The following is a 19698-nucleotide window of genomic DNA, read 5'->3' as shown; positions in this document are numbered from 1 at the left end:
ACAGCAGCAGCATTTTTTATTTTCAATGGCAATGAGCCGTGCTCTGTAGCCACGCGTGAGCATCACGGAGGTTGTGTTTTATTATTGTCAAGGCTGAGCGGGTGGTGGTGTTGATGGGGAATCGGACACGCTGGCATTCGTTCCTGCCACCCCCAACTTTGAGAAAGATGTCTGGGCGAGTTCTCAACCCAGGTAACCGTGCGAGTCTCCGGCCCGATCCTCGGCCTTACTCACCAAACCAGCAATTAATTTTCGTAATTGGAAACGCGGAAATGTTGTCGGCAGTACTTTGTGAAAGTTTTAATGGAGGCAAAACTTTAAACCTTTATTTGCAAATAACCACAGCAAGAAGTTTATGTAATGTGACCTGAAGATTGAAATCAATGTTTTCTTAGGGCTATCCTGAATATTTCCCTAAGCCAGGAAAGGGCGTTGATGGTGACATTCCTAGCAAGCGGTGTGCAGTGTTGGCCATTGTGGCTCTGGGGTGGTGGGTGGGGGAAGGGGCTCCTAACGTTCTATGTTACACGACCCCAGCAGTTATGCCTAGCGCAGACGTCCCTGTTCAACTCCACGCAACTTCCTCAGTTGCAACTCCATACAACCTCGGTGCAACTCCACGTTACCTCGGTGCAACTTTACGTAACCTCAGAACACCTTCACGCAACCTTGCTCCAACTCCTCACAACTTCAGTGCAACTCCACACGGCCTCAGTTACAACTCCACACAACCTCGCTGCAACTCCTCCTCACAACTTCAGTGCAACTCCACGCGTTCTCTGTGCACCTCCCAAGCAACCTCGCGACATCGTACAAGGGGACAGCAAGAGGGAAGGAAGCGCATATTGCTCCTCTATCATCGGCCATTGCAGGCAGTTAACGGGACCCGGTAACACCGTAAATACTTTGACATTCACATTTGCCTTGCTGCTACTACTACAGGCCTTGTGTTTGTATCAGGGGGAGTGGGGGGGGGGGTCTCTAACGTTCTGTCTTCCAGAATCCTCTCCCTGGTCTACTCTCGCTCAAACATCAAACATCTCGGTACAGCTCCAAACCAAGGAAGCCCCAACGGGGCAGAGATCCCAGGCAGTGACGGGACAGGGAGCCAGGTCTGCGTCTTTGATGTCTCGGTTCAAGTGCAGAGGAAGGAAGTGCAAACGGTCGAATCGGCGGTGGATACGGGCAGTTAGCGGACCTCCTGGTAACACCGCAACTCCTTTGGCCGTGCGTTTGAATTTGCCTCGCTGCTGCTACCCCAGGATTTGTATCGGGGGTGGGGGGGGAGGGGCTCCTAACGTTCTATGTTACAGGACCCCAGCAGTTGTGCCTAGCACAGACGTCTCTGTTCAACTCCACTCAACTTCCTTACTGGAACTCCACACAGCCTCGGTGCTACTCAACGCAACCTTGATGCAACTCCAACACCGTCCATCAGGGAGTGTCAATGTCTCTTTCTACCCACAGCGGGAACATTATTACTATGCAATGATCATGGGCAGTGCTGCTAGGTAGCCACGAGTGTGAACACGGAGGTTGTGTTTATCATTGTCAAGGCTGAGCGGGTGATGGTGGTGGTGATGATGATGGGGAATCGGACACGCTGGCATCCGTTCCCGCCACCCCCAACTTTGAGAAAGATGTCTCTGGCCGAGTTCTCAACCCAGGTAACCGTGCGAGTCTCCGGCCCGATCCTCGGCCTTGCTCACCAAACGAGCGATGTGGATGTTTTACTTGAACACCAGAGGAACATTAAATTCTCCCAAACGCAGCTGTCGGCAGTGGCTGAGCTCGCTTGCCATCAAGGAGATTCAATTGATTTTGATAACGTTGAAGTGTTACGCGGAACTAATTATTACTGGCCAAGATTAGTTGGAGAATAACAGACTCGGCGCAGCCTGGAAGCGTCTTAAATCTCGACCTTGAAGCTTTCGTGACTGCAGGAATTAATATTCTTTGGGTCATTTGGTAAAGCCACGTGACTTTGCCGAAAGACCCAAAGAATATGGAAGCGTATAATTAAGTAATACACAACACACTTTGCAATTGCTTACAGGTCAGTGACATGCTAAGTTGCTGATTACTGATCTATTACTTGATTGCATATACCCCCGCCTCTGATCTCGAATCCTGATGGGGTTCAACAACGATGATATGGTCATCCTGCGCTATTTAAGACCAGAAGCAAGTGGGTGGTTTCACTATTCTGGCAAATTTGCCCGAAGGCGCCGGATGTGATTTGCAGTGAAACGTCATGCTAACCAGGTTGTCAATGTTGTGGATCCACTCTGCAACATACCGGCGGGCTAAAGTGGTGAACTATTTTGACTCTTGTCAACGTGACACATCTTTTTACTGATTGGCCGTGTCGGGTGGTGGAGGGTTGCGACACATTTATAAATAACGCGATCTGATGCAAAAAAACCTTTATCGTGAATTATTCTGGTCGCGAAAGCGTGCGACGTGTTAGACTGAGGTTTGGTAAATTGAACTTTTGGCGTTCATAATTGAACACGCGGGGAAAAGTTGTCGGCAGGACTTTGAAAGTTTTAAATGAGACAAAACTTGAAACATAATTAGCAAATGACCACAGCATGAAGTTTACATAATGTGACCTGAAGATTGAAATCAATGTTTTCTTACGGCTATCCTGAATATTTCCCTAAGCCAGGAAAGGGCGTTGATGGTGACATTGCTAGCAAGCGGTGTGCAGTGTTGGCCATTGTGGCTCTGGGGTGGTGGGTGGGGGGAGGGGCTCCTAACGTTCTATGTTACAGGACCCCAGCAGTTGTGCCTAGCGCAGACGTCTCTGTTCAACTCCACGCATCTTCCTCAGTTGCAACTCACACGGCCTCAGTGCAACTCTTCCATACAACCTCGGTGCAACTTTACGTAACTTAAGAACACCTTCACGCAACCTTGCTCCAACTCCTCGCAACTTCAGTGCAACTCCACGCGTTCTCTGTGCAACTCCCATGCAACCTCGCGACATCGTACAAGGGGACAGCAAGAGGGAAGGAAGCGCAAATTGCTCCTCTATCATCGGCCATTCCAGGCAATTAACGGGACCCGGTAACACCGTAAATACTTTGACATTCACATTTGCCTTACTGCTACTGCTACTACTGCTACAGGCCTTGTGTTTGTATCAGGGGGAGTGGGGGGGGGGGGTCTCTAACGTTCTGTCTTCCAGAATCCTCTCCCTGGTCTACTCTCGCTCAAACATCAAACATCTCGGTACAGCTCCAAACCAAGGAAGCCCCAACGGGGCAGAGATCCCAGGCAGTGACGGGACAGGGAGCCAGGTCTGCGTCTCGATGTCTCGGTTCAAGTGCAGAGGAAGGAAGTGCAAGTGGTCGAATTGGCGGTGGATGCGGGCAGTTAGCGGACCTCCTGGTAACACCGCAACTCCTTTGGCCGTGCGTTTGAATTTGCCTCGCTGCTACTACTACAGGATTTATTTGTATCGGGGTGGGGGGAGGGGCTCCTAACGTTCTGTGTTACAGGACCCCAGCAGTTGTGCCTAGCGCAGACGTCTCTGTTCAACTCCACGCAATTCCTTACTGGAACTCCACACAGCCTCGGTGCCACTCAACGCAACCTTGATGCAACGTCAACACCGTCCATCAGGGAGTGTCAATGTCTCTCACTACCCACAGCAGCAGCATTCTTTATTTTCAATGGCAATGAGCCGTGCTCTGTAGCCACGCGTGAGCATCACGGAGGTTGTGTTTTATTATTGTCAAGGCTGAGCGGGTGGTGGTGGTGATGGGGAATCGGACACGCTGGCATTCGTTCCTGCCACCCCCAACTTTGAGAAAGATGTCTGGGCGAGTTCTCAACCCAGGTAACCGTGCGAGTCTCCGGCCCGATCCTCGGCCTTACTCACCAAACCAGCAATTAATTTTCGTAATTGGAAACGCGGAAATGTTGTCGGCAGTACTTTGTGAAAGTTTTAATGGAGGCAAAACTTTAAACCTTTATTTGCAAATAACCACAGCAAGAAGTTTACGTAATGTGACCTGAAGATTGAAATCAATGTTTTCTTAGGGCTATCCTGAATATTTCCCTAAGCCAGGAAAGGGCGTTGATGGTGACATTCCTAGCAAGCGGTGTGCAGTGTTGGCCATTGTGGCTCTGGGGTGGTGGGTGGGGGAAGGGGCTCCTAACGTTCTATGTTACACGACCCCAGCAGTTGTGCCTAGCGCAGACGTCCCTGTTCAACTCCACGCAACTTCCTCAGTTGCAACTCCATACAACCTCGGTGCAACTCCACGTTACCTCGGTGCAACTTTATGTAACCTCAGAACACCTTCACGCAACCTTGCTCCAACTCCTCACAACTTCAGTGCAACTCCACACGGCCTCAGTTACAACTCCACACAACCTCGCTGCAACTCCTCCTCACAACTTCAGTGCAACTCCACACGTTCTCTGTGCACCTCCCAAGCAACCTCGCGACATCGTACAAGGGGACAGCAAGAGGGAAGGAAGCGCATATTGCTCCTCTATCATCGGCCATTGCAGGCAGTTAACGGGACCCGGTAACACCGTAAATACTTTGACATTCACATTTGCCTTGCTGCTACTACTACAGGAATTGTGTTTGTATCAGGGGGAGTGGGGGGGGGTCTCTAACGTTCTGTCTTCCAGAATCCTCTCCCTGGTCTACTCTCGCTCAAACATCAAACATCTCGGTACAGCTCCAAACCAAGGAAGCCCCAACGGGGCAGAGATCCCAGGCAGTGACGGGACAGGGAGCCAGGTCTGCAGCCTCCTACCGCTGTTACAATCCAGTCCTGGACAGGAGGGGGAGAGAACACCAACACCGTCCATCAGGGACTGTCAATGTCTCTTGCTACCTACAGCAGCAACATTATTACTATGAAATGGGCATGAGCAGTGTTGCAAGGTAGCCACGAGTGTGAACACGGAGGTTGTGTTTATCATTGTCAAGGCTCAGCAGGTGGTGGTGGTGAATCAGAAACGCAAGCCGATGCGCAGAGCAAGCAGCCGCACTGCTGTACGACACCAAACCAGCCCTGGGTGGAAGGCGGGAGAAGCCGTACGGCCTTTACCATCCACCAGGGAGTGTCAATGACTCTTGTACTTCCCACACGGCAACATTATTTATCAATGGCAATGAGCCTTGGCTGTGTAGCCCACGCGTGGACATACCGAGGTCGTGTTTATTGTTGTCAAGGCCGAGCGGGCGATGGGTGGAATGGGAGAAACGCAACCTCCTACCGCTGTTACAACCCAGTCCTGGACAGGAGAGGCCAGAGACGACCAACAGCGTCCTCCATCAGGGAGTGTCAATGTCTCTCGCTACCCACAGCAGCAGCATTCTTTATTATCAATGGCAATGAGCCGTGCTCTGTAGCCACGCGTGAGCATCATGGAGATTGTGTTTTATTATTGTCAAGGCTGAGTGGGTGGTGGTGGTGGTGGTGATGGGGAATCGGACACGCTGGCATCCGTTCCTGCCACCCCCAACTTTGAGAAAGATGTCTCTGGGCGAGTTCTCAACCCAGGTAACCGTGCGAGTCTCCAGCCCGATCCTCGGCCTTGCTCACCAAACGAGCGATGTGGATGTCTATTTGAGGATTGTTTGACGTTTTGGTTTTCGTAATTGGCCACGCGGGGAAATGTCGGCAAGATTGTTAATTTAAAACGTGGCATAATCTGAAACCTCAATAGTAAACCACAACGTTAAGTTTATGTAATGTGACCTGAAGATTGAAATTAATGTTTTCTTACGTCTGTCCCGAAATAGTTGCGTAACCAGGAAAGGGCGTTGATGGTGACATTGCTAGCAAGTGGTGTGCAGTGTTGGCCTTTGGGGTGGTGGGGGGGGGGCTCCTAACGTTCTGTTACAGGACCCCAGCAGTTGTGCCTAGCGCAGACGTCTCTGTTCAACTCTACGCAACTTCCTCGGTGCAACGCCACACGGTCTCTGCAACTCCACACAACCTCACTGCAACTCCACACAAACTCGGTCCAATTCAACGTAACCTCAGAACACCTTCACGCAACCTTGTTGCAACTTCAGTGCAACTCTACGTAACCTCAGAACAATTTCACTCAACCTTGCTCCAACTCCTCGCAACTTCAGTGCAACTCCACGCGTTCTCTGCAACTCCCAAGCAACCTCGCGACATCGTACAAGGAGACAGCAAGAGGGAAGGAATCGCAAATTGCTCCTCTATGATCGACCATTCCAGGCAGTTAACGGGACCCGGTAACACCGTAAATACTTTGACATTCACGTTTGCCTTACTGCTACTGCTACTACTGCTACAGGCCTTGTGTTTGTATCAGGGGGAGTGGGGGGGGGGTCTCTAACGTTCTGTCTTCCAGAATCCTCTCCCTGGTCTACTCTCGCTCAAACATCAAACATCTCGGTACAGCTCCAAACCAAGGAAGCCCCAACGGGGCAGAGATCCCAGGCAGTAACGGGACAGGGAGCCAGGTCTGCGTCTCGATGTCTCGGTTCAAGTGCAGAGGAAGGAAGTGCAAGTGGTCGAATTGGCGGTGGATACGGGCAGTTAGCGGACCTCCTGGTAACACCGCAACTCCTTTGGCCGTGCGTTTGAATTTGCCTCGCTGCTGCTACTACAGGATTTATTTGTAATGGGGTGGGGGGAGGGGCTCCTAACGTTCTATGTTACAGGACCCCAGCAGTTGTGCCTAGCGCAGACGTCTCTGTTCAACTCCACACAGCCTCGGTGCCACTCAACGCAACCTTGATGCAACTCCAACACCGTCCATCAGGGAGTGTCAATGTGTCTTGCTACCCACAGCAACATCATTGCTATGCAATGGTCATGAGCAGTGCTGCTAGGTAGCCATGAGTGTGAACACGGAGGTTGTGTTTATCATTGTCAAGGCTGAGCGGGCGATGGTGGCGATGGGCGGAATGGGAGAAACGCAACCCCCTACCACTGTTACAACCCAGTCCTGGACAGGAGAGGCCAGAGACGACCAACAGCGTCCATCAGGGAGTGTCAATGTCTCTCGCTACCCACAGCAGCAGCATTCTTTTTTATCAATGGCAATGAGCCGTGCTCTGTAGCCACGCGTGAGCATCACGGAGGTTGTGTTTTATTATTGTCAAGGCTGAGCGGGTGGTGGTGGTGATGGGGAATCGGACACGCTTGCATCCGTTCCTGCCACCCGCAACTTTGAGAAAGATGTCTGGGCAAGTTCTCAACCCAGGTAACCGTGCCAGTCTCCGGCCCAATCCTCGGCCTTGCTCATCAATCGAGCGATTAGTTTTCGTAATTGGAAACGCGGGGAAAAGTTGTCAGGAGGAAGTTGAAAGTGTTAATGTAGGCAAAACTTGAAACCTTCATTTACAAATAACCACAGCATGAAGTTTACTTATGGTGACCTGAAGATTGAAATCAATGTTTTCTTACGCTATCCTGAATATTTCGCTAAGCCAGGAAAGGGCGTTTATGGTGACATTGCTAGCGAGCGGTGTGCAGTGTTGGCCATTGTGGCTCTGCAGTGGTGGGTGGGGGGAGGGGCTCCTAACGTTCTATGTTACAGGACCCCAGCAGTTGTGCCTAGCGCAGACGTCTCTGTTCAACTCCACGCAACTTCCTCGGTGCAACTCCACGTTACCTCAGTGCAACTCCACACAACCTCGGTGCAACTCCACGTTACCTCAGAACACCTTCACGCAACCTTGCTCCAACTCCTCGCAACTTCAGTGCAACTCCACACGTTCTCTGTGCAACTCCCAAGCAACCTCGCGACATCGTACAAGGGGACAGCAAGAGGGAAGGAAGCGCAAATTGTTCCTCTATCATCGGCCATTCCAGGCAGTTAACGGGACCCGGTAACACCGTAAATACTTTGACATTCACATTTGCCTTGCTGCTAATACTACTACTACTACAGGCCTTGTGTTTGTATCGGGGAGTGGGGGGGGGCTCTCTAACGTTGTCTTCCAGAATCCTCTCCCTGGTCTACTCTCGCTCAAACATCAAACATCTCGGTACAGCTCCAAACCAAGGAAGCCCCAACGGGGCAGAGATCCCAGGCAGTGACGGGACAGGGAGCCAGGTCTGCGTCTTTGATGTCTCGGTTCAACTCCACGCGGCTTCGTGTTGTTGCAAGCGGAGTGGAGGGCGTGCAGATGTCTGGGGCGTCGTCGGGAGAATCCAGGCCGTTAACGGGACACCTGGTAAAGTTAAAACGCCGTTGCCATTCGCATTATCAACGACTACTTCAGGCTTTGCATTCGTATCGGAGTTGGGGAGTTGGGGGGGGGGGGGGGGTCGTCTTAACACCGTGTCTTCCAGAATCCCTCGCGTCTCCTGCGTCCTCGCGATGCCAGCAAAGAGGAGGAAGAGATCATCGGTGAATCCAGGCAGTGGCAAGAGCTCAAGTCTGATATACACAGACGTCTCTCTCGCTTCGAGCTCCCCACACCCTCTCGTGCGTCCCGTGAAGGAAGTGCGGATGTCTGGGGCGTCGTCGGGAAAACCCAGGCAGTTAACGGACCTCCTGGTAACACCGCAACTCCTTTAGCCGCGCGTTTGAATTTGCCTCGCTGATGCTACTACAGGATTTGTTTGTATCGGGGAGGGGGAGCGGCTCCTAACGTTCTGTGTTACAGGACCCCAGCAGTTGTGCCTAGCGCAGACGTCTCTGTTCAACTCCACGCAATTCCTTACTGGAACTCCACAGCCTCGTGGCCACTCAACGCAACCTTGATGCAACGTCAACACCGCCCATCAGGGAGTGTCAATGTCTCTTGCTACCCACAGCAGCAACATTATTGCTATGAAATGGTCATGAGCAGTGCCGCTAGGTAGCCACGAGTGTGAACACGGAGGTCGTGTTTATCATTGTCAAAGCCGAGCGGACGATGGTGGCGATGGGCGGAATGGGAGAAACGCAACCCCCTACTGCTGTTACAACCCAGTCCTGGACAGGAGAGGCCAGAGACGACCAACAGCGTCCATCAGGGGGTGTCAATCTGTTGCACACTCGAAATGAAGGGCATGGGCAAGTGCTCCAAATCGAGGGCAAGTGCTCCAAATCGAGGGCAAGTGCTCCAAATCGAGGGCAAGCACATTTATTGTGGTTAATCTGTAATCTTGTGAAGAACAGCACCGTCACTCTGTAAAATGCACCAACATGTGTGTCACACACAGCATTTCTTCCGAGTCGCCATTAACCATGTGGCGGGTTTACAAGCGCGGTTAATCATTCACAGTTTTCTCTTACACCCAATTCTACTACTGATAAACCATCTTTGTCTTTGACAATCACATTTGCACATCACTATTCCAATATTACTTTAATCCTAAGCTGTATGCCTATCTATACCATCCACTTATCTCGGTGTCTTACACCCATTATATGTACTGTATGTGTACAGTATACGTACTGTATATCACCATTGTACAGCTTACTATTTACATGTGTTCTATTCTCAATAGCATTGCAAGTAGTCATACTCTGGGTACATGGGCATGGTTATAGACTAAACAGTATTAGAGTTAAAGAATTACAATGACAGTAGGTAATTACAGTGCATCATCCCTTTACAATGCACAGTGCTAAAACCCCTCTAATTGCATATATCACAAACGAACAATTCAAAGCCAAGCTTAACGTCTAGAACAAGTCTAGAACAAGTCTAGAACATTTATATAACGATCAAAAACAACCTTTGGGTCCTTGACCTGTAAAATGCACCAACACGTGTGTCACACAGCATTTCTTCCGAGTCGCCATTAACCATGTGGCGGGTTTACAAGCGCGGTTAATCATTAACCCTGCCAGCCACCTACAGGCCCAACTCAGTCATCACATGCTGCTGTACAGACACGCACTAATGCACCGCACAGCACATCAGGACGTTCATAGAACGACACTTTTACTCCCTTGCTGCACAAGGATATAATTAAAAGAGTGGTCCCTTCTTAATGTGCCACAAATGTCTCTCGCTACCCACAGCAGCAGCATTCTTTATTATCAATGGCAATGAGCCGTGCTCTGTAGCCACGCGTGAGCATCATGGAGGTTGTGTTTTATTATTGTCAAGGCTGAGCGGGTGGTGGTGGTGGTGATGGGGAATCGGACACGCTGGCATCCGTTCCTGCCACCCCCAACTATGAGAAAGATGTCTCTGGGCGAGTTCTCAACCCAGGTAACAGTGCGAGTCTCCGTCCCGATCCTCGGACTTGCTCACCAAACGAGCGATGTGGATGTCTACTTGAACACCAGAGGAACATTAAATTCTCCCAAACGCAGCTGTCGGCAGTGGCTGAGCTCGTTTGCCGACAAGGACATTCAATTGATTTTGATAACGTTGAAGTGTTAAGCGGAGCTAGTCATTACAGGCCAAGATTAGTTGGAGAATAAATTTGAATTGAGAAGAATTCAAATAATTTCATCCCGCTGTGATCGCAACAGGCTCGGCGCAGCCTGGAAGCGTCTTAAATCTCGACTTGAAGCTTTCGCGACTGCAGGAATTAATATTCTTTGGGTCATTTGGTAAAGCCACGTGACTTTACCGAAAGACCCAAAGAATATGGAAGCGTATAATTAAGTAATACTCGACGCACTTTGCAATTGCTTACAGGTGAATCGCGTGCTAAGCGGCTGATTACTGATCTATTACTTGATTGCATAGACCCCCGCCTCTGATCTAGAATCCTGATGGGGTTCAACAACGATGGCACGGTTATCCTTTCACTATTTAAGACCAGACGCAGGTGGACGGTTTCATTATTCTGGCAAATTTACCCGAAGGTGCCGGATGTGATTTGCAGCGAAACGTCACGCTACCCAGATTTTGTAAATGTTGTGGATCCGCTCTGCAACACACCGGCGGGCTAAAGTGGTGAACTATTTTGTCTCTTGTCAACGTGACATCTTTTTACTGATTGGCCGTGTCGGGTGGTGGAGGGTTGCGACACATTTATAAATAACGCGATCTTACGCAAAAACGCCTTCACCGTGAATCATCGTGGTCCCGAAAGCGTGCGACGTGTTAGACTGAGGTTTGATGAATTGAACTTTTGGCATTCATAATTGAACACGTGGGCAAAAGTTGTCGGCAGGACTTTGTGAAAGTTTTAAACGAGGCAAAACTTGAAACCTTTATTTGGAAATGAACACAGCATGAAGTTTACGTAATGTGACCTGAAGATTGAAATCAATGTTTTCTTACGACTATCCTGAATATTTCCCTAAGCCTGGAAAGGGTGTTGATGGTGACATTGCTAGCAAGCGGTGTGCAGTGTTGGCCATTGTGGCTCTGGGGTTGTGGGTGGGGGGGAGTGGCTCCTAACGTTCTATGTTACAGGACCCCAGCAGTTGTGCCTAGCGCAGACGTCTCTGTTCAACTCCACTCAACTTCCTCAGTTGCAACTCCTCCACACAACCTCGGTGCAACTCCACGTTACCTCGGTGCAACTCTACGTAACCTCAGAACACCTTCACGCAACCTTGCTCCAACTCCTCGCAACTTCAGTGCAACTCCACACGTTCTCTGTGCACCTCCCAAGCAACCTCGCGACATCGTACAAGGGGACAGCAAGAGGGAAGGAAGCGCAAATTGCTTCTCTATCATCGGCCATTCCAGGCAGTTAACGGGACCCGGTAACACCGTAAATACTTTGACATTCACATTTGCCTTGCTGCTACTACTACTACAGGCCTTGTGTTTGTATCAGGGGGAGTGGGGGGGGGTCTCTAACGTTCTGTCTTCCAGAATCCTCTCCCTGGTCTACTCTCGCTCAAACATCAAACATCTCGGTACAGCTCGAAACTAATGAAGTCTCAGCGGGGCAGAGATCCCAGGCAGTGACGGGACAGGGAGCCAGGTCTGCGTCTTTGATGTCTCGGTTCAAGTGCAGAGGAAGGAAGTGCAAATGGTGGAATTGGCGGTGGATACGGGCAGTTAGCGGACCTCCTGGTAACACCGCAACTCCTTTGGCCGCGCGTTTTATTTTGCCTCGCTGCTGCGACTACAGGATTTGTTTGTATCGGAGAGGGGGGAGGGGCTCCTAACGTTCTATGTTACAGGACCCCAGCAGTTGTGCCTAGCGCAGACGTCTCTGTTCAACTCCACGCAATTCCTTACTGGAACTCCACACAGCCTCGGTGCTACTCAACGCCACCAGGGAGTGTCAATGTCTCTCGCTTCCCACAGCAGCAGCATTCTTTATTATCAATGACAATGAGCCGTGCTCTGTAGCCACGCGTGAGCATCATGGAGGTTGTGTTTTATTATTGTCAAGGCTGAGCGGGTGGTGGTGGTGGTGGTGATGGGGAATCGGACACGCTGGCATCCGTTCCTGCCACCCCCAACTTTGAGAAAGATGTCTGGGCGAGTTCTCAACCCAGGTAACCGTGCGAGTCTCCGGCCCAATGCTCGGCCTTGCTCACCAAACGAGCGATTAGTTTTCGTAATTGGCCACGCGGGGAAATGTTGTCAGGAGGACTTTGTGAAAGTTTTAATCGAGGCAAAACTTAAAACCTTTATTTGCAAATAACCACAGCATGAAGTTTACGTAATGTGACCTGAACATTGAAATCAATGTTTTCTTAGGGCTATCCTGAATATTTTTCTAAGCCAGGAAAGGGCGTTGATGGTGACATTGCTAGCGAGCGGTGTGCAGTGTTGGCCATTGTGGCTCTGGGGTGGTGGGTGGGGGGAGGGGCTCCTAACGTTCTATGTTACAGGACCCCAGCAGTTGTGCCTAGCGCAGACGTCTCTGTTCAACTCCACGCAACTTCCTCAGTTGCAACTCCACACGGCCTCAGTGCAACTCCTCCACATAACCTCAGTGCAACTCCACGTTACCACGGTGCAACTCTACGTAACCTCAGAACAATTTCACGCAACCTTGCTGCAACTCCTCACAACTTCAGTGCAACTCGACGTTCTCTGTGCACCTCCCAAGCAACCTCGCGACATCGTTCAAGGGGACAGCAAGAGGGAAGGAAGCGCAAATTGCTCCTCTATCATCGGCCATTCCAGGCAGTTAACGGGACCCGGTAACACCGTAAATACTTTGACATTCACATTTGCCTTGCTGCTACTACTACTACAGGCCTTGTGTTTGTATCAGGGGGAGTGGGGGGGGTCTCTAACGTTCTGTCTTCCAGAAACCTCTCCCTGGTCTACTCTCGCTCAAACATCAAACATCTCGGTACAGCTCCAACGAAAGGAAGCCCCAACGGGGCAGAGATCGCAGGCAGTGAGGGGACAGGGAGCCAGGTCTGCAGCCTCCTACCGCTGTTACAACCCAGTCCTGGACAGGAGGAGCCAGAGAACGTCAACACTGTCCATCAGGGAGTGTCAATGTCTCCTACTACCCACAGCAGCAACATTATCACTATGCAATGGTCATGAGCAGTGCAGCTAGGTAGCCACGAGTGTGAACACGGAGGTCGTGTTTATCATTGTCAAGGCCGAGCGGGCGATGGTGGCGATGGGCGGAATGGGAGAAACGCAACCCCCTACCGCTGTTACAACCCAGTCCTGGACAGGAGAGTCCAGAGGCGACCAACAGCGTCCATCAGGGAGTGTCAATGTCTCTCGCTACCCACAGCAGCAGCATTCTTTATTATCAGTGGCAATGAGCCGTGCTCTGTAGCCACGCGTGAGCATCATGGAGGTTGTGTTTTATTATTGTCAAGGCTGAGCTGGTGGTGGTGGTGGTGATGGGGAATCGGACACGCTGGCATCCGTTCCTGCCACACCCAACTTTGAGAAAGATGTCTGGGCGAGTTCTCAACCCAGGTAACCGTGCGAGTCTCCGGCCCGATCCTCGGCCTTACTCACCAAACCAGCAATTAGTTTTCGTAATTGGCCAAGCGTGGAAAAGTTGTCGGCAGGACTTTGTGACAGTTTTAATCGAGGCAAAACTTGAAACCTTTATTTGCAAATGACCACAGCATGAAGTTTCCGTAATGTGACCTGACGATTGAAATCAATGTTTTCTTACCGCTATCCTGAATATTTCCCTAAGCCAGTAAAGGGCGTTGATGGTGACATTGCTAGCGAGCGGTGTGCAGTGTTGGCCATTGTGGCTCTGGGGTGGTGGTTGGGGGGGAAGGGCTCCTAACGTTCTATGTTACAGGACCCCAGCAGTTGTGCCTAGCGCAGACGTCTCTGTTCAACTCCACTCAACTTCCTCAGTTGCAACTCCTCCACACAACCTCGCTGCAACTCCTCCACACAACCTCGGTGCAACTCTACGTAACCTCAGAACACCTTCACACAACCTTGCTCCAACTCCTCAACTTCAGTGCAACTCCACGCGTTCTCTGTGCACCTCCCAAGCAACCTCGCGACATCGCACAAGGGGACAGCCAGAGGGAAGGAAGCGCAAATTGCTCCTCTATCATCGGCCATTCCAGGCAGTTAACGTGAACCGGTAACACCGTAAATACTTTGACATTCACATTTGCCTTGCTGCTTCTGCTACTACTACAGGCCTTGTGTTTGTATCAGGGGGAGTGGAGGGGGTCTCTAACGTTCTGTCTTCCAGAATCCTCTCCCTGGTCTACTCTCGCTCAAACATCAAACATCTCGGTACAGCTCCAAACCAAGGAAGCCCCAACGGGGCAGAGATCCCAGGCAGTGATGGGACAGGGAGCCAGGTCTGCATCTTTGATGTCTCGGTTCAAGTGCAGAGGAAGGAAGTGCAAATGGTGGAATTGGCGGTGGATACGGGCAGTTAGCGGACCTCCTGGTAACACCGCAACTCCTTTGAATTTGCCTCGCTGCTGCTACTACAGGATTTGTTTGTATCGGGGAGGGGGGAGGGACTCCTAACGTCCTGTGTTACAGGACCCCAGCAGTTGTGCTTAGCGCAGACGTCTCTGTTCAACTCCACGCAATTCCTTACTGGAACTCCACACAGCCTCGCTGCTACTCAACGCCACCATGGAGTGTCAATGTCTCTCGCTACCCACAGCAGCAGCATTCTTTATTATCAATGGCAATGAGCCGTGCTCTGTAGCCACGCTTGAGCATCACGGAGGTTGTGTTTTATTATTGTCAAGGCTGAGCGGGTGATGGTGGTGGTGGTGGTGATGGGGAATCGGACACGCTGGCATCCGTTTCTGCCACCCCCAACTTTGAGAAAGATCTCTGGGCGAGTTCTCAACCCAGGTAACCGTGCGAGTCTCCGGCCCGATCCTCGGCCTTGCTCACCAAACGAGCGATGTGGATGTCTATTTGAAGTTTGTTGACGTTTTGGGTTTCGTAATTGGCCAAGCGGGGAAATGCTGTCGGCAAGACTTTGTGAACGTTTCAAACGAGGCAAAACTTGAAACATAATTAGCAAATGACTACAGCATGAAGTTTCCGTAATGTGACCTGAAGATTGAAATCAATGTTTTCTTCCGACTATCCTGAATATTTCCTTAAGCCAGGAAAGGGCGTTGATGGTGACATTGCTAGCGAGCGGTGTGCAGTGTTGGCCATTGTGGCTCTGGGGTGGTGGGTGGGGGGAGGGGCTCCTAACATTCTATGTTACAGGACCCCAGCAGTTGTGCTTAGCGCAGACGTCTCTGTTCAACTCCACTCAACTTCCTCAGTGCAACTCCTCCACACAACCTCGCTGCAACTCCACTTTACCTCGGTGCAACTCTACGTAACCTCGGAAAAATTTCATTCAACCTTGTTCCAACTGCTTGCAACTTCAGTGCAACTCCACGCGTTCTCTGTGCAACTCCCAAGCAACCTCGCGACATCGTACAAGGGGACAGCAAGAGGGAAGGAAGCGCAAATTGCTCCTCTATCATCGGCCATTCCAGGCAGTTAACGGGACCCGGTAACACCGTAAATACTTTGACATTCACATTTGCCTTGCTGCTACTATTACTACCACAGGCCTTATGTTTGTATCAGGGGGACTGGGGGGGGGGGTCTCTAACGTTCTGTCTTCCAGAATCCTCCCCGGGTCTACTCTCCTACTCGCTTTGAACATCATCTCAACATCTCGAAACAGCTCCAAACCAAGGAAGCCCCAAGGGGGCAGAGATCCAGGCAGTGACGGGACAGGGAGCCAGGTCTGCGTCTTTGATGTCTCAGTTCAAGTGCAGAGGAAGGAAGTGCAAACGGTGGAATCGGCGGTGGATACGGGCAGTTAGCGGACCTCCTGGTAACACCGCAACTCCTTTGGCCGTGCGTTTGAATTTGCCTCGCTGCTGCTACTACTACAGGATTTGTTTGTATCGGGAAGGGGGGAGGGGCTCCTAACGTTCTGTGTTACAGGACCCCAGCAGTTGTGCCTAGCGCAGACGTCTCTTCAATTCCTTACTGGAACTCCACACAGCCTCGGTGCTACTCAATGCAACCTTGATGCAACGTCAACACCGTCCATCAGGGAGTGTCAATGTCTCTTGCTACCCACAGCAACATCACTATGCAATGGTCATGAGCAGTGCTAGGTAGCCACGAGTGTGAACACGGAGGTTGTGTTTATGATTGTCAAGGCTGAGCGGGTGGTGGTGATGGGGAATCGGACACGCTGGCATCCGTTCCTGCCACCTCCAACTTTGAGAAAGATGTCTGGGCGAGTTCTCAACCCAGGTAACCGTGCGAGTCTCCGGCCTGATCCTCGGCCTTGCTCACCTAACGAGCGATGTGGATGTCTATTTGAGGTTTGTTGACGTATTGGTTTTCTTAATTGGCCACGCGGGGAAATGTCGGCAAGACTGTTGAAGTTTTAAACGTGGCATAATCTGAAACCTCATTAGTAAAGAACCAGCGTGAAGTTTATGTAATGTGACCTGAAGATTGAATTTAATGTTTTCTTACGGCTGTCCTGAAATAGTTGAGTAAGCCAGGAAAGGGCGTTGATGGTGACATTGCTAGCAAGTGGTGTGCAGTGTTGGCCTTTGGGGTGGTGGGTGGGGGGAGAGGCTCCTAACGTTCTGTTACAGGACCCCAGCAGTTGTGCCTAGCGCAGACGTCTCTGTTCAACTCTACGCAACTTCCTCGGTGCAACGCCACACGGTCTCTGCAACTCCACACAACCTCACTGCAACTCCACACAAACTCGGTCCAACTCAACGTAACTTCAGAACACCTTCACGAAACCTTGCTGCAACTCCTTGCAACTCCAATGCAACTCCACGTTCTCTGTGCACCTCCCAAGCAACCTCGCGACATCGTACAAGGGGACAGCAAGAGGGACGGAAGCGCAAATTGCTCCTCTATCATCGGCCATTCCGTGCAGTTAACACCGTAAATACTTTGACATTCACATTTGCCATGCTACTTCTACTACTACTACAGGCCTTGTGTTTGTATCAGGGGGGAGTGGGGGGGGTCTCTAACGTTCTGTCTTCCAGAAACCTCTCCCTGGTCTACTCTCGCTCAAACATCAAACATCTCGGTACAGCTCCAACGAAAGGAAGCCCCAACGGGGCAGAGATCGCAGGCAGTGAGGGGACAGGGAGCCAGGTCTGCAGCCTCCTACCGCTGTTACAACCCAGTCCTGGACAGGAGGAGCCAGAGAACGTCAACACTGTCCATCAGGGAGTGTCAATGTCTCCTACTACCCACAGCAGCAACATTATCACTATGCAATGGTCATGAGCAGTGCTGCTAGGTAGCCACGAGTGTGAACACGGAGGTCGTGTTTATCATTGTCAAGGCCGAGCGGGCGATGGTGGCGATGGGCGGAATGGGAGAAACGCAACCCCCTACCGCTGTTACAACCCAGTCCTGGACAGGAGAGTCCAGAGGCGACCAACAGCGTCCATCAGGGAGTGTCAATGTCTCTCGCTACCCACAGCAGCAGCATTCTTTATTATCAGTGGCAATGAGCCGTGCTCTGTAGCCACGCGTGAGCATCATGGAGGTTGTGTTTTATTATTGTCAAGGCTGAGCTGGTGGTGGTGGTGGTGATGGGGAATCGGACACGCTGGCATCCGTTCCTGCCACACCCAACTTTGAGAAAGATGTCTGGGCGAGTTCTCAACCCAGGTAACCGTGCGAGTCTCCGGCCCGATCCTCGGCCTTACTCACCAAACCAGCAATTAGTTTTCGTAATTGGCCACGCGTGGAAAAGTTGTCGGCAGGACTTTGTGACAGTTTTAATCGAGGAAAAACTTGAAACCTTTATTTGCAAATGACCACAGCATGAAGTTTCCGTAATGTGACCTGACGATTGAAATCAATGTTTTCTTACCGCTATCCTGAATATTTCCCTAAGCCAGTAAAGGGCGTTGATGGTGACATTGCTAGCGAGCGGTGTGCAGTGTTGGCCATTGTGGCTCTGGGGTGGTGGTTGGGGGGGAGGGGCTCCTAACGTTCTATGTTACAGGACCCCAGCAGTTGTGCCTAGCGCAGACGTCTCTGTTCAACTCCACTCAACTTCCTCAGTTGCAACTCCTCCACACAACCTCGCTGCAACTCCTCCACACAACCTCGGTGCAACTCTACGTAACCTCAGAACACCTTCACACAACCTTGCTCCAACTCCTCAACTTCAGTGCAACTCCACGCGTTCTCTGTGCACCTCCCAAGCAACCTCACGACATCGTACAAGGGGACAGCAAGAGGGAAGGAAGCGCAAATTGCTCCTCTCTCATCGGCCATTCCAGGCAGTTAACGTGAACCGGTAACACCGTAAATACTTTGACATTCACATTTGCCTTGCTGCTTCTGCTACTACTACAGGCCTTGTGTTTGTATCAGGGGGAGTGGAGGGGGTCTCTAACGTTCTGTCTTCCAGAATCCTCTCCCTGGTCTACTCTCGCTCAAACATCAAACATCTCGATACAGCTCCAAACCAAGGAAGCCCCAACGGAGCAGAGATCCCAGGCAGTGATGGGACAGGGAGCCAGGTCTGCATCTTTGATGTCTCGGTTCAAGTGCAGAGGAAGGAAGTGCAAATGGTGGAATTGGCGGTGGATACGGGCAGTTAGTGAACCTCCTGGTAACACCGCAACTCCTTTGAATTTGCCTCGCTGCTGCTACTACAGGATTTGTTTGTATCGGGGAGAGGGGAGGGACTCCTAACGTTCTGTGTTACAGGACCCCAGCAGTTGTGCTTAGCGCAGACGTCTCTGTTCAACTCCACGCAATTCCTTACTGGAACTCCACACAGCCTCGCTGCTACTCAACGCCACCATGGAGTGTCAATGTCTCTCGCTACCCACAGCAGCAGCATTCTTTATTATCAATGGCAATGAGCCGTGCTCTGTAGCCACGCTTGAGCATCACGGAGGTTGTGTTTTATTATTGTCAAGGCTGAGCGGGTGATGGTGGTGGTGGTGGTGATGGGGAATCAGACACGCTGGCATCCGTTTCTGCCACCCCCAACTTTGAGAAAGATCTCTGGGCGAGTTCTCAACCCAGGTAACCGTGCGAGTCTCCGGCCCGATCCTCGGCCTTGCTCACCAAACGAGCGATGTGGATGTCTATTTGAAGTTTGTTGACGTTTTGGGTTTCGTAATTGGCCAAGCGGGGAAATGTTGTCGGCAAGACTTTGTGAACGTTTCAAACGAGGCAAAACTTGAAACATAATTAGCAAATGACTACAGCATGAAGTTTCCGTAATGTGACCTGAAGATTGAAATCAATGTTTTCTTCCGACTATCCTGAATATTTCCTTAAGCCAGGAAAGGGCGTTGATGGTGACATTGCTAGCGAGCGGTGTGCAGTGTTGGCCATTGTGGCTCTGGGGTGGTGGGTGGGGG

The 19698-nt window shown here is 51.0% G+C and overlaps 1 long non-coding RNA gene across 1 annotated transcript; it reads left to right on the top strand.

Moving 5' to 3' along the window:
• The first annotated feature begins 569 nt into the window (after positions 1-569).
• LOC142908307 (uncharacterized) lies at positions 570-9287 on the top strand. Its single transcript, XR_012931674.1, has 2 exons — positions 570-1556; positions 7119-9287. It is a non-coding gene; the product is annotated as an uncharacterized LOC142908307 (long non-coding RNA).
• The last annotated feature ends 10411 nt before the right edge of the window (positions 9288-19698 follow it).

The sequence above is a fragment of the Petromyzon marinus genome, assembly GCF_048934315.1.
Source record: "Petromyzon marinus isolate PM22_M1 ecotype Great Lakes invasive population chromosome 78 unlocalized genomic scaffold, UKy_Petmar_22M1.pri1.0 chr78_unloc.2, whole genome shotgun sequence".
Taxonomy (NCBI): domain Eukaryota; kingdom Metazoa; phylum Chordata; class Hyperoartia; order Petromyzontiformes; family Petromyzontidae; genus Petromyzon; species Petromyzon marinus.
The sequence above is the reverse complement of the archived record's forward strand: the minus strand, read 5'-3'. Positions and strand labels throughout refer to the sequence as shown.